The following is an 11,092-nucleotide window of genomic DNA, read 5'->3' on the forward strand; positions in this document are numbered from 1 at the left end:
CTACCCTGCACGACCCCCCGGCACTACCCTAAACCTTAAAACACTACCCTACACTACACAAACACCACAACACTACCCTAAACCCTAAAACACTATCCCCAGCATGGCTCTCCCCCGACCCCAGTCTGGTCCCTTTACTCAAACACTACCCTGCACGAGTCCCCGGCACTACCCTAAACCCTAAAACACTACCCTACACTATCAATCAATCAATCAAAGACATTTGTAGAGCGCACTACTTACCCGGAGGGTCTCAAGGCGCTTGGGGGGGTGGGGGGAGGGGGTGCTGCTACTGCTCGAACAGCCAGGTCTTGAGCTTCTTCCTGAAGGAGAGGTGGTCTTGGGTCAGGCGCAGGTCGGTCGGGAGGGAGTTCCAGGTCTTGGCGGCCAGGTAGGAGAAGGACCTTCCTCCTGTTGTCGTTCTTCGGATGCGGGGGACGGCGGCGAGGGCTTGACTGGCTGATCGGAGATGGCGTTTGGGAGCGTAGAAGTTGATGCGGTTGTTGAGGTAGCTCGGGCCATGATCGTGTAGGGCTTTGTGTGCGTGGGTGAGGAGACGGAAGGTGATTCTTTTGTTGACGTGAGGTAGTGTGGCTCACTGGTTAGAGGCGGCAGACCCGAGAGCAGAGGACGGCCCGGGACCAGGGTTCGATTCCCGGCGCGGCAGGTTTCTGGACCAGGGTCAGCGGACTCGATAATTCTCTCGCCTCGGTGCCCACTCTGATCAGCGATCACACTCGGCAACTCTGGGCATTAGCTTGCCTCATCCTCACTAACGGCCCCACCGGACCGCCGGGGATGCCTGGTCTCACCCTGGAGATACCCATTAAGGGACCATCTCTCAGGGAAGCCAGGAAGGGTTTCGCAGCGGTCAAAGCGCCTTGGGACCCTCCGGGTAAGTAGTGCTCTATATAAATGCCTATACATTTACACACATTTGACGGGGAGCCAATGCAGGTCTCTCAGGTGTCCGGAGATGTGGCTGTGTCGTGGGATGTCGAGGATGAGTCTGGCTGAGGCGTTCTGGATCCGCTGGAGTCTCTTCTGGAGCTTGGCGGTGGTTCCGGTGTAGAGGGCGTTGCCGTAGTCCAGTCGGCTGGTGACGAGGGCCTGGGTGACGGTCTTCCTGGTCTCGGTGGGGATCCACCGGAAGATCTTCCGTAACATGCGCAGGATGTTGAAGCACGACGAGGAGACGTCGTTGACTTGTCTGGTCATGGAGAGGGAGGAGTCCAGGATGACGCCCAGGTTCAGTGCGTGGTCCGTCGGTTTGGGTGCGGTGCCCAGGGCGGGGGGCCACCAGGAGTCGTCCCAGGCGGAGGGCGAGGAGCCCAGGTTGAGGACCTCCGTCTTGTCTGAGTTCAGTTTCAGGCGGCTGGTCGTCATCCACTCGGCTACGTGTTTCATCCCTTCGTGAAGGTCGGCTCTGGCGGCGGCGGGGTCGTTGGTCAGGGAGAGGATCAGCTGGGTGTCATCGGTGTAGGAGATGATGTTGAGGTTGTGCTGGCGTGCGATGGCCGCGAGGGGGCTCATGTAGACGTTGAAGAGGGTGGGGCTCAGCGAGGATCCTTGAGGGACGCCGCAGATGACTTCGGTGGCCTCTGACTTGTACGGTGGTAGTCAGACTCTCTGTGTTCTTCCGTCGAGGAAGGAGATGATCCACTCCAGTGCTCTCTCCTGGATTCCGACGTTGCTGAGGCGCTGCACTAGGGTGCGGTGGCAGACAGTGTCGAAGGCCGCGGAGAGGTCTAGGAGGATAAGGGCCGCTGTTTCTCCGTTGTCCATCAGGGCTCGGATATCATCGGTGGCCTCGATGAGGGCGGTCTCGGTGCTGTGGTTGGCTCGGAAGCCAGACTGTGAGGGGTCGAGGGATCCGTTCATCTCGAGGAAGGCTGCCAGCTGCTTGTTGACGGTCTTCTCGATGACTTTGGCTGGAAACGGGAGGAGCGAGATGGGGGGTAGTTCTTGAGTTCGGTGGGGTCCGCGGTAGGTTTCTTGAGTAGGGCGCTGAGTTCAGCATGCTTCCAGCTCTCCGGGAAGGTGGCGGTGTCGAAGGAGGTGTTGATGATGTCCTGCAGGTGGGGTGCGATGACAGCGTCGGCCTTGTTGAAGACGTGGTGAGGGCAGGGGTCGGTTGGAGATCCGGAGTGGATGGAGTTCATCATGCGGACGGTGTCTTCGGCGCTGATCGGAGTCCAGGCGCGGAGGGTGGTGGTGGGGGGCGGAGGTTCGGGCGTGGCGTGCGTCGGTTGAGTGCTGAAGTGTATGTCTGCGATCTTGTTGTGGAAGTAGGCGGCGAGGGAGTTGCAGAGGTCTTGCGATGGGGTGATGTCGTTGTTGCCGGCGTTGGGGTTGGAGAGCTCTTTCACGATGTTGAAGAGTTCCTTGCAGTTGTGTGCGTTGTTGTCCAGCCGGTCCTTGAATGCAGTTTTCTTGGTGGCGCGGATCAGTTGGTGGTGCTTCCGGGTGGCAAGCTTGAGGGTGGTCATGTTGTCCGGTGTTGGTTCCCTTCTCCAGGCTTTCTCGAGGGCTCTGCAGTTCTTCTTGGAGCTCTTGAGTTCGTCGGTGAACCATGGGGCCTTCTTGCTGCCGGGTCTGCTGGGCGGGGTCCTCAGTGGGGCGAGTTTGTCCGCGCAGTTGCTGATCCACTTCGTGAGGTTGTCGGCGGCCTGGCTGGGGTTCGCTGAGTTGGCGGGAGGGTGCTGGCTCAGGGAAGCGGCGAGCTGGTCGGCTGTGATCTTGTTCCAGCTTCTTCGAGCAACCTGTTGCTGGTGGTGGTGGATCGTCGTTCTTTTGAAGGTGAAGTGGACGCAGATGTGGTCCGTCCAGTGGAGTCCGGTGGCGTGGCTGAAGACGATGTATTTGCAGGATGAGAAGACTGCGTCGAGTGTGTGTCCGGCGAGGTGGGTGGGGGTGGACACCAGCTGCTTGAGACCGAGGGTGGCGAGGTTGTCGAGCAGGGTGATGGTGTTGCGGTCGTAGTTGTTCTCCAGGTGGAAGTTGATGTCCCCCAGGAGGATGTAGTCGGCGGAGGGGAGGGCATGCGGGCTGATGAAGTCGGCGATGTCCTCGCTGAATTGTGTGCGTGGTCCCGGGGGTCGGTAGATCAGGGTGCCTCTGAGGGTGGTTTTGGGGTCCGTGTGGATCTAGAAGTGCAGGAGTTCGGCGGTTGTCAGGGTGTCGTCGGTGTTGGTCTTGATGCGGATGGTGTCCCTGTAGATGATGGCGATGCCTCCTCCAGTCTGGTTGTCGCGGTCTCTTCGGGTGATCTTGTAGCCCTCTGGGATGGCGATGGCGATGTCGGGCGCTGAGGAGTCGTTCATCCAGGTTTCCGTGAGGAAGGCGACGTCAGGAGCTGTGGTGTCGAGGAGGTTCCAGAGTTCGATGGCGTGTCTGTGGACGGAGCGGGTGTTGAGGAGGATGCACTTCAGGTGGTTGCTGCTATTGTTCGGCTTGGTGGGTGCTGGTGTAGTGCAGGTCCGGATGCAGGTGAACTTGCAGGCGTGGCAGCTGAAGGGTCCGTGGGTTCATCTCGGGGTGGCTCTGTAGCATCCCGGGATTCGGCCGGTGTTGAGTGCGTTGAGGGCGGCGGGATCGTACGTCCGGCGGGTGGGCTGGGGTCTGCGGGGTCCAGGGGTCCTGGCACTGGACGCGGTCCAGGCGCGGACGGGCTTACCTTTGGCGCACCTTCGGCGCTCAATCGGTGCTCCCGCTGCGCGCGTCCGCTGCGCGGTCGCTCTGGGGGCGTCATAAGTGAGGACACAACATACCCTAAACCCTAAAACACTACCCCAGCGCAACTCTCCCCCGACCATCCCTCTACACCCAGTCCAGTCCCCACACTAAAACACTACCCTGCACGACAAACCAGCACTACCCTAAACCCTAAAAACTACCCTACACACACACCACAACACTACCCTAAACTCGAAAACACTACCCCCAGCACGACCCCCTGATCCCCATTCCTAAGATAAGAAACTACTGTTCCTCATGCTATGAAAGCATCAGCGATAATGCAAAGATATGCACGAACACCCATTGTCTGAAGGATCTTACAGAGCCTGGTGCTGTTGCTTTTTTTGTCCAACACTCCATAATTGAACAGCTAAATACTATGTTTAAGAGGAGAGATTTTACGGAGGAAGTGAGAACACACAGATATGAGCACTACAAACAGAATGGAAACTCTGTAATAGGTGATGTTTATGATGGAATTGGATACAAAAACCTGTTTGATAAGGGGATATTAAGTATGAAAAACAATATCTCTTTTGTTATGAACACAGATGGAGTCAACATTTTTAAAAGTAGTAAACTAAGCATGTGGCCTGTGTATTTGATGATTAATGAGCTCTCCGTAACAAAACGTAAAGCAAAAGAAAACATGCTTGTCTATGGAATTTGGATTGGGCAAAGAAAGCCATATATGTGGACATACCTACATCCTTTAACTGAGGAATTGAGTCGTTTGGAAAAGGGAGTTATGTTTACAGATCATACAGGCTCTGTTTTTGTATGTCGTGCTGCACTACTTTCATGCACTTATGATCTACCAGCTCGTTGTTTGGTTACCAACAGTAAGCAGTTCAATGGGAAATTTAGCTGTTGGTCCTGTTTACAGCCAGTTATGACTTCAAGATCGGGAATGGGGCATTGCCATGTTTTTCCTTACAATGATGATGATCCTGAAGGACCACCGAGAACAACTGAAAATCTGAAGACTGATATAAATGAACATTAGCTAAAATACAACAGGGTGAACATGAATATTCAGTTCATGGTGTGAAAGGCACTTTCCGGTTTCTATTCCTTTCCCTTTTCCCATGTATTAATGGATTTCGTTTAGATTATATGCATGGGGTCTGCGCAGGTGTAATGAAACTGATGCTCACATTGTGGTTCGGGAAGCAATATGAGAAGTCAAGCTTTTCAGCACACTCTTACAGAGACCTTGTTAGCAAGAGATTACAGGCTATCAAGCCTCCATTTAACATATCAAGACCTCCTCGTAGCCTTGAAGATGTACATTTATGGAAATCCTCTGAATACAGAAACTTCTTGCTCTTCTGGGGAATACCAGTACTAGCTGATGTATTACCAAATCAGCTATTTGTACATTTTTGCCTCTTCTCCAAAGGAATATATTTATTAGATAAAGAAAGTCTAACATTTTCAGAAATCAACCGAGCAGAGACTTGCTTGCTCACCTTTGTCAAAATGTTTGAAGACCTGCATGATCAGAGGTTCATGACTATGAATATTCATCAGTTAATGCATATTTCAGACTGTGTACACCACAATGGGCCACTCTTTTCAAATAGCTGTTTTCATTTTGAAGACCTAAATGGCTACATAGTGTCTCACATCGAAGGAACACAAAATGTAGAAATGCAAATTTTGAATACTGTGACATTAATTCAGATGATACCATTACTTAAAGCAACCTGCAATATTGATGGCGAGATACAAAATGCAATCAATAGACTTATGGATCCATCGATACGTGTGGAGAGAATGGAGATAATAGATGGGTGTTTTCAAATGGGGAAAATGACTATAAAAGATTTAACAAATGATGAGTTCCTAGCAGCTGAAAAAAGAGTATCTGTATACTTTGAAATGAAAGTAGCATCATATGATAAAATTAGTTTAAGGAAGGGTTATTGCTATGTGTATGCAGCAAACTACAACAAACTAGTCAGACAGGACCAAAGTACAATAAAATATTTAGATAATTCAGAAATACAGTTTGGAAAAGTGTTGAAATGTATCCAGGTCAACGACATAAATAGAAAAACTCACAACTTGGCACTATTAAATCCAATGCCTTGTGTAAACACATATTCCAGTGACTGCAATGTCCATCAAGTTAACCCAAGTTGGAACAAGATAATAGCAGTATATATTTCGGAAATAGTAGGAAGTTGCTGCTTTGTTTGTACCACAAAATTGTCATTTGTATGTGAATTCCCAAATCACTATGAGAGAGATTAGTGGATGCTGTTGTATTAGCCAAAAATCGACATGCCCAGATCTTTAAAAGGTACCATACGTTTCAGCAGATTTGAAAAACTGATATGGGGGTTAGCAAACTTCACCCTGGAATTACTAGGATATGATACACAATCCTCTGTGATCGGAAATGATACACATCACTTCAAACTGCAACCCTCTCCCCCACTGTAAACTGGTAATTGCCAGGGCACCCGCAAGGATATGTTTACTTTTATGTGTTTACTTTTTATGTGTTTACTTTTACCAAATGTTTTTAGAAGTACATTTTAAGTACATTTTAAATGTTGTGTAAAAGCTAGATTTTAACACCATAGGAATTCACACTGTTGTGTGCTATTATCAAATGTACTTAAGAAAATTAAATTAAATTCAACCATATAGTTTTCCAAGAGTTTTCAATGATAAATGAATGGGCTTCTGTCATTGATTGTGGATATTGTTCATTGTCTTACCGATACCCCTTATACTTTTACTTGTTATCTTTGGACTGTTGAAAATAAACTAAAAAGTCAACCGAGTATTGGAATACTTTGACCATTAATTCAAACAAATATATTATTGAGGAATGTAAGATCCTCCCACCTATGCATGTGTAATTGGGAAATATCTACTAGTGTACCTGTTTATTTGTTAATATTGTGACTATTAGCCTAGCCATACCTTTTCGGTTTAGCAATTGACCCAAAATGCTTTGGACATAACTTTTTATAGAATCTGCAGCTATGGGTAAGTGCAGTAGTATTCAAATTGTATGTATTCAGTAAAAGTTCTGCATTGTAAATGAAGGCTATACGGTTAGCATAGAAGTATTTGCTTAGTATTCAGCAGCAGCTTGAATAGTAGTCTGGGTAAAGTGCAGTAGTATTCAAATTGTATGTATTCAGTTAAAGTTCTGCATTGTAAATGAAGACTATACGGTTAGCAAAGAAGTATTTGCTTAGTATTCAGTTAGTGTTCAAGAATAATTACTCACATATCAGTAGTCTTCATGCACTAGCCTTCACAAAAAGAATACTACAGAATACTAAAATTGGCATAAAATAGTCTTCGAATGCTATAAAACCACAGGTTAACCACTAAATGTAGTATTCCACTTCGGTAAGGGGTGTCAAACGAATCTGCCGAATATGAAGGTCAGAATGTAGAGCACATGCTGTGTACCGATGTGTACACCTAATTAATGCGGGTGAATCTAAAATGATTTTAAAACCCAAGGTAGAGGCATTTGGTAAATACACGGATGCCAACAACTCACCTAATTCAAAAAGTGTGATGGGAGGTTTGGTTCATGAGTTATCTGACCTCAACGTTGTTGTGCATTGCACTTGTTTCAATAATTCAAGCACTATGCTCAGGCTAAGTGTGCAGTAGGGGCATAGGGTACATAACGATTTGTTCATATTATTTATCATACGTGAATTTCACAGTCTTAACAGATGGGTTTATATAGGGTGTATAACAGTTTTCTACGTTTGTTTCAGAAACATCATAATACTTTACATTTCATTCTCGTGATAAATTACATCTTATAACTTCCAGCATTGAAAACAGAGGGGCATATTACCAAGGGGGGAGAAAGGCAATTATCGCCGATTTAGCAGCCGTTTTTGGCCGCTAAGCGGCGATAATTCTATCGCCCTATTTGCAAGCGGTCGCTAACTGATGTTAGCGACAGCTTGTTGGCGATAGCGAGCGGTTTGCGGCCCGCTTTGCATGTCAGCGATGTTTATCGCTAATGACCTGCAAAGTGGGCGTACCCAACCAGTTAGCGACTGAAAGCAGTCGCTAATGTCGCTATTGCCTATTAGCAAGGCAGGCGTAGCGTTGGAAATATTTGCGCTAAGCGCGAATATCTCCAAATACTAACACCTGCCCAGACCAGTTCTTAGCCATGTTATCCAATGGGAGGTGGATAACATGGCTAAGAGCATTTCGTCGCTAATGTGTGAATATCGCTGTATTCTCAGCGATATTCACGCATTTCGCCGCTATTGATGGATATTTTAGCACAATGGAGAAAAACGTTGCTAATAGCATGTTTTCTCCGCTAACATATCCAGCGATAAAAAAATTGTTGTTAAGCCTATTTAGCGATAAATATCGCTACTTGTTGGTAATATGCCCCAGTATTCTTTATATCGTTTATATATATGTACATGACATTTCACAATGGACATTTTACACTTCCAAGGAACTTGGACTAGGAACATGTCAAGCTACGCAATTCTACAGACATCTTTTATAGGGGCATATTATCAAGACAGGCGATAACATTATCGCCGTTTTAGCGGCAGAAAACTGCCGCTAAAGCGGCAATAATGGGCTTGATAATATGCTCTATGGAATTCCAATTGAAGCCCATGTTAGATGTCCTTCACATTTAACATGGGCTTCAATTGGAATTCCATAGAGCATATTATCAAGCCCATTATCGCCGTTTTAGCTGCAGTTTTCTACCGCTAAAAAGGCGATAATTTTATCGCCTGTCTTGATAATATGCCCCATAGACTTTCTATTTCACCTGTAAATAGGAGAGATATTTGTCTAGAAATCTCTTTGGATACATTCAGGCTCCCCCTAGACGGAGTATAAAAGATGGATCCATTTGCATTCTCGTGAATTCATGGTAGATGTTATAGCTCCCCCCCTCAGTTTGGGTTGAATCCTTTCCAGTACCCATCATTTTAAGCTGTCATAGGGGTGATGCATCTCATTGAAGTGTTCCACCAATGGGGCAGCCTGTATTTTGCATCATATTCGTGAGCAGAGTTGCAAGATTCTTGTTTTGATCTTTTGTTTGGTCTGACCAACATATACTTTCTGACAAGGACATCTGATGATATAGTGCACGTCCTTGGAATTGCAATTGGTCTGATGGTGCAGGGTAAACTGCCTACCGTTGTGTACAAAATATTTTTGTTCAATAGTTAGATCACACTCTTTGCAATGCCCACATCTAAAGTGACCTCGCAGTGGAGGTAGCATTAGTAAAGAGCGTGTGTCTGGTACTGGTTTGTCCTTTAGATACGAGCTGGCCACACAATCTCTGATGTTTCTTCCTCTTTTGAAGGCAAAGAGTGGATGGTCATTGGGCCCTATTTCATCCGCCATAGAGACCAATTGTGATTTATGATTTGTTTGATTTCATTACTCCTGTTGCTAAATGTAGAAACACAGACAATCCTGTCATTCTCAGTTTTTTTGTTTTGTAGGGTCTGTAGTAATATGTCTCTATGACAGTACCATGCCTGTTTCCTTGATTTCTTAAGAGGGTCCGCGGGTAGCTACGATCTGTCAATCTGGAAATGAGAGAGTCAGACTCTCTAAAGAAATCTGCACTATGGTTACAGTTCCTGCGTAGACTTAGAAACTGTCCGTAGGGCAGATTGTATCTCAGATTTTTGAGGTGGTAACCTGTAGTGTGTTACGTTCCAATGGTTTTCTATATAGTGAGGTGTATAACAGCTTCTCTTCAGTCTTGATAGTGAGATCTAGGAAATGTATTTGTTCATGACTGTATGCCGTTGTTAGCTGTATATCTCTTGATCTTACATTGAGCCAACCGCAAAACTCCTCTAGTGCCTCTGAATTACCTGTCCAGACCATAAGGACATCATCGATATTCCTCTTTCACAGAGTGATATTCTCTATGAAAGGGTTATCATTTGTAAATATATTTGTCCTTATAGCTGTCCATGTTTAGATTAGCTATGTCAGGGGTAAAGCCAGGCCTCATAGCTACTCCCTTGGTTTGGTAGAAATAGTCCTTTTGGAATGTAAAGAAATTCTTAGTCATGGCTACTTCTAATAGACCATGTGATCTATCCCTACGTTCTAGGATTTCATGGGCTATTTCCAATGCTTCTATTTGTGGATTACTCGTATTCCACAATTGCGAGGCCACATCAAGTGTTACTAATAGTTGTTGTCGTTATAAAATGGAAAACCCTCTAACCAATTGATAACTTACATTGCATCACGGATGTAGGATCTTGTCTTGGGCACCCATGGTTGTAGAAAAATATCCACATAGTGGCACAGAGGCTCAAAGACCGACCCGCATCCCGATAGAATGGGCCTACCAGGTGGTTTATCCCTATTTTTATGCACTTTTGGAAGTGTGTAAATGGTCAGAATGTGACGTTCTCTCTGGTTGAGATAACCAACCTCTCGCTCGCTCAGATAGACTCTTCCAACCCTCATGTGGTGAGTTGGTCTATAGGTTTAGAGACTTCCTAAGTTCGGTCTGCTGGAATTTTCTTATAATTTTCAGCTTCTTGTACCTGGGTCTGTATTTCTGTTATGTAGTTCTCTCTGTTTTAGGTGTCAATAGAACCCCCTTTGTAAGCTGGTTTAATAACCACTTCTCAGTTATGTTTCAGTGTTTCTAGGCTCATTTTTTCTTTTTTACTGATATTGTGTTTGATGTGTATTTGTAAAGCACACGTTCATCCCTGACGGGGTTTCTTGGCGCTGAATAACAGATGTTTATTGGTGAGAAAATATGCACAATATATACACATATATACAATACAATATATATACATATGTTTCAATATCCTCCTGGGCCTAGAAATAATGCTTACACTTGGTCAGTTTACTGAGTAGTGACCTGTTAGCTCAGCTATCTGTAATAGCAATAGGTGGAGTGGGTGCCCTGTCCCCCTCCCAGAAGGTAGTGAAAAGAGGAGGGCATGATGTGCATGTAGGACGCCCTTTGGTGCATTCAGGCGGGTGGAGGGTTCTGCAGCAGAGCTTTCAGCTTAAGAAGCACTCCGTCAGTACAAGCCGCGCTTAGGTAAGATGCACTCATCACCTCTTCCCATTTTCAGAACTTGCTCCACAATATTCCAATGAATAAGCTTTTATTTTTTGCCTAACTGTTCGAATTTAATCATGAAAGTTTAATAAGAATGACAATTGTTCTTTAACTTATTCTGTGAGTGGGAGCTCAAAATGTTCCATTACTGTGCTGTGCAGACTCAGCTGCATTATGCACCAAAATATGCCTGTAATTGTGCCAAAACTCTGAAGAGGCGCTTTTTATCACATCTAAAAAAGAACGGGGCATATT

General features: G+C 46.2%; 1 pseudogene; it reads left to right on the top strand.

The window, feature by feature from the left end:
- Window positions 1-1,813: 1,813 nt before the first annotated feature.
- LOC147747090 (uncharacterized) lies at window positions 1,814-5,997 on the top strand (annotated as a pseudogene).
- Window positions 5,998-11,092: the final 5,095 nt, after the last annotated feature.

Source organism: Lissotriton vulgaris, chromosome 1_1, assembly GCF_964263255.1.
Source record: "Lissotriton vulgaris chromosome 1_1, aLisVul1.2, whole genome shotgun sequence".
In the NCBI taxonomy this organism is placed as follows: Eukaryota; Metazoa; Chordata; class Amphibia; order Caudata; family Salamandridae; genus Lissotriton; species Lissotriton vulgaris.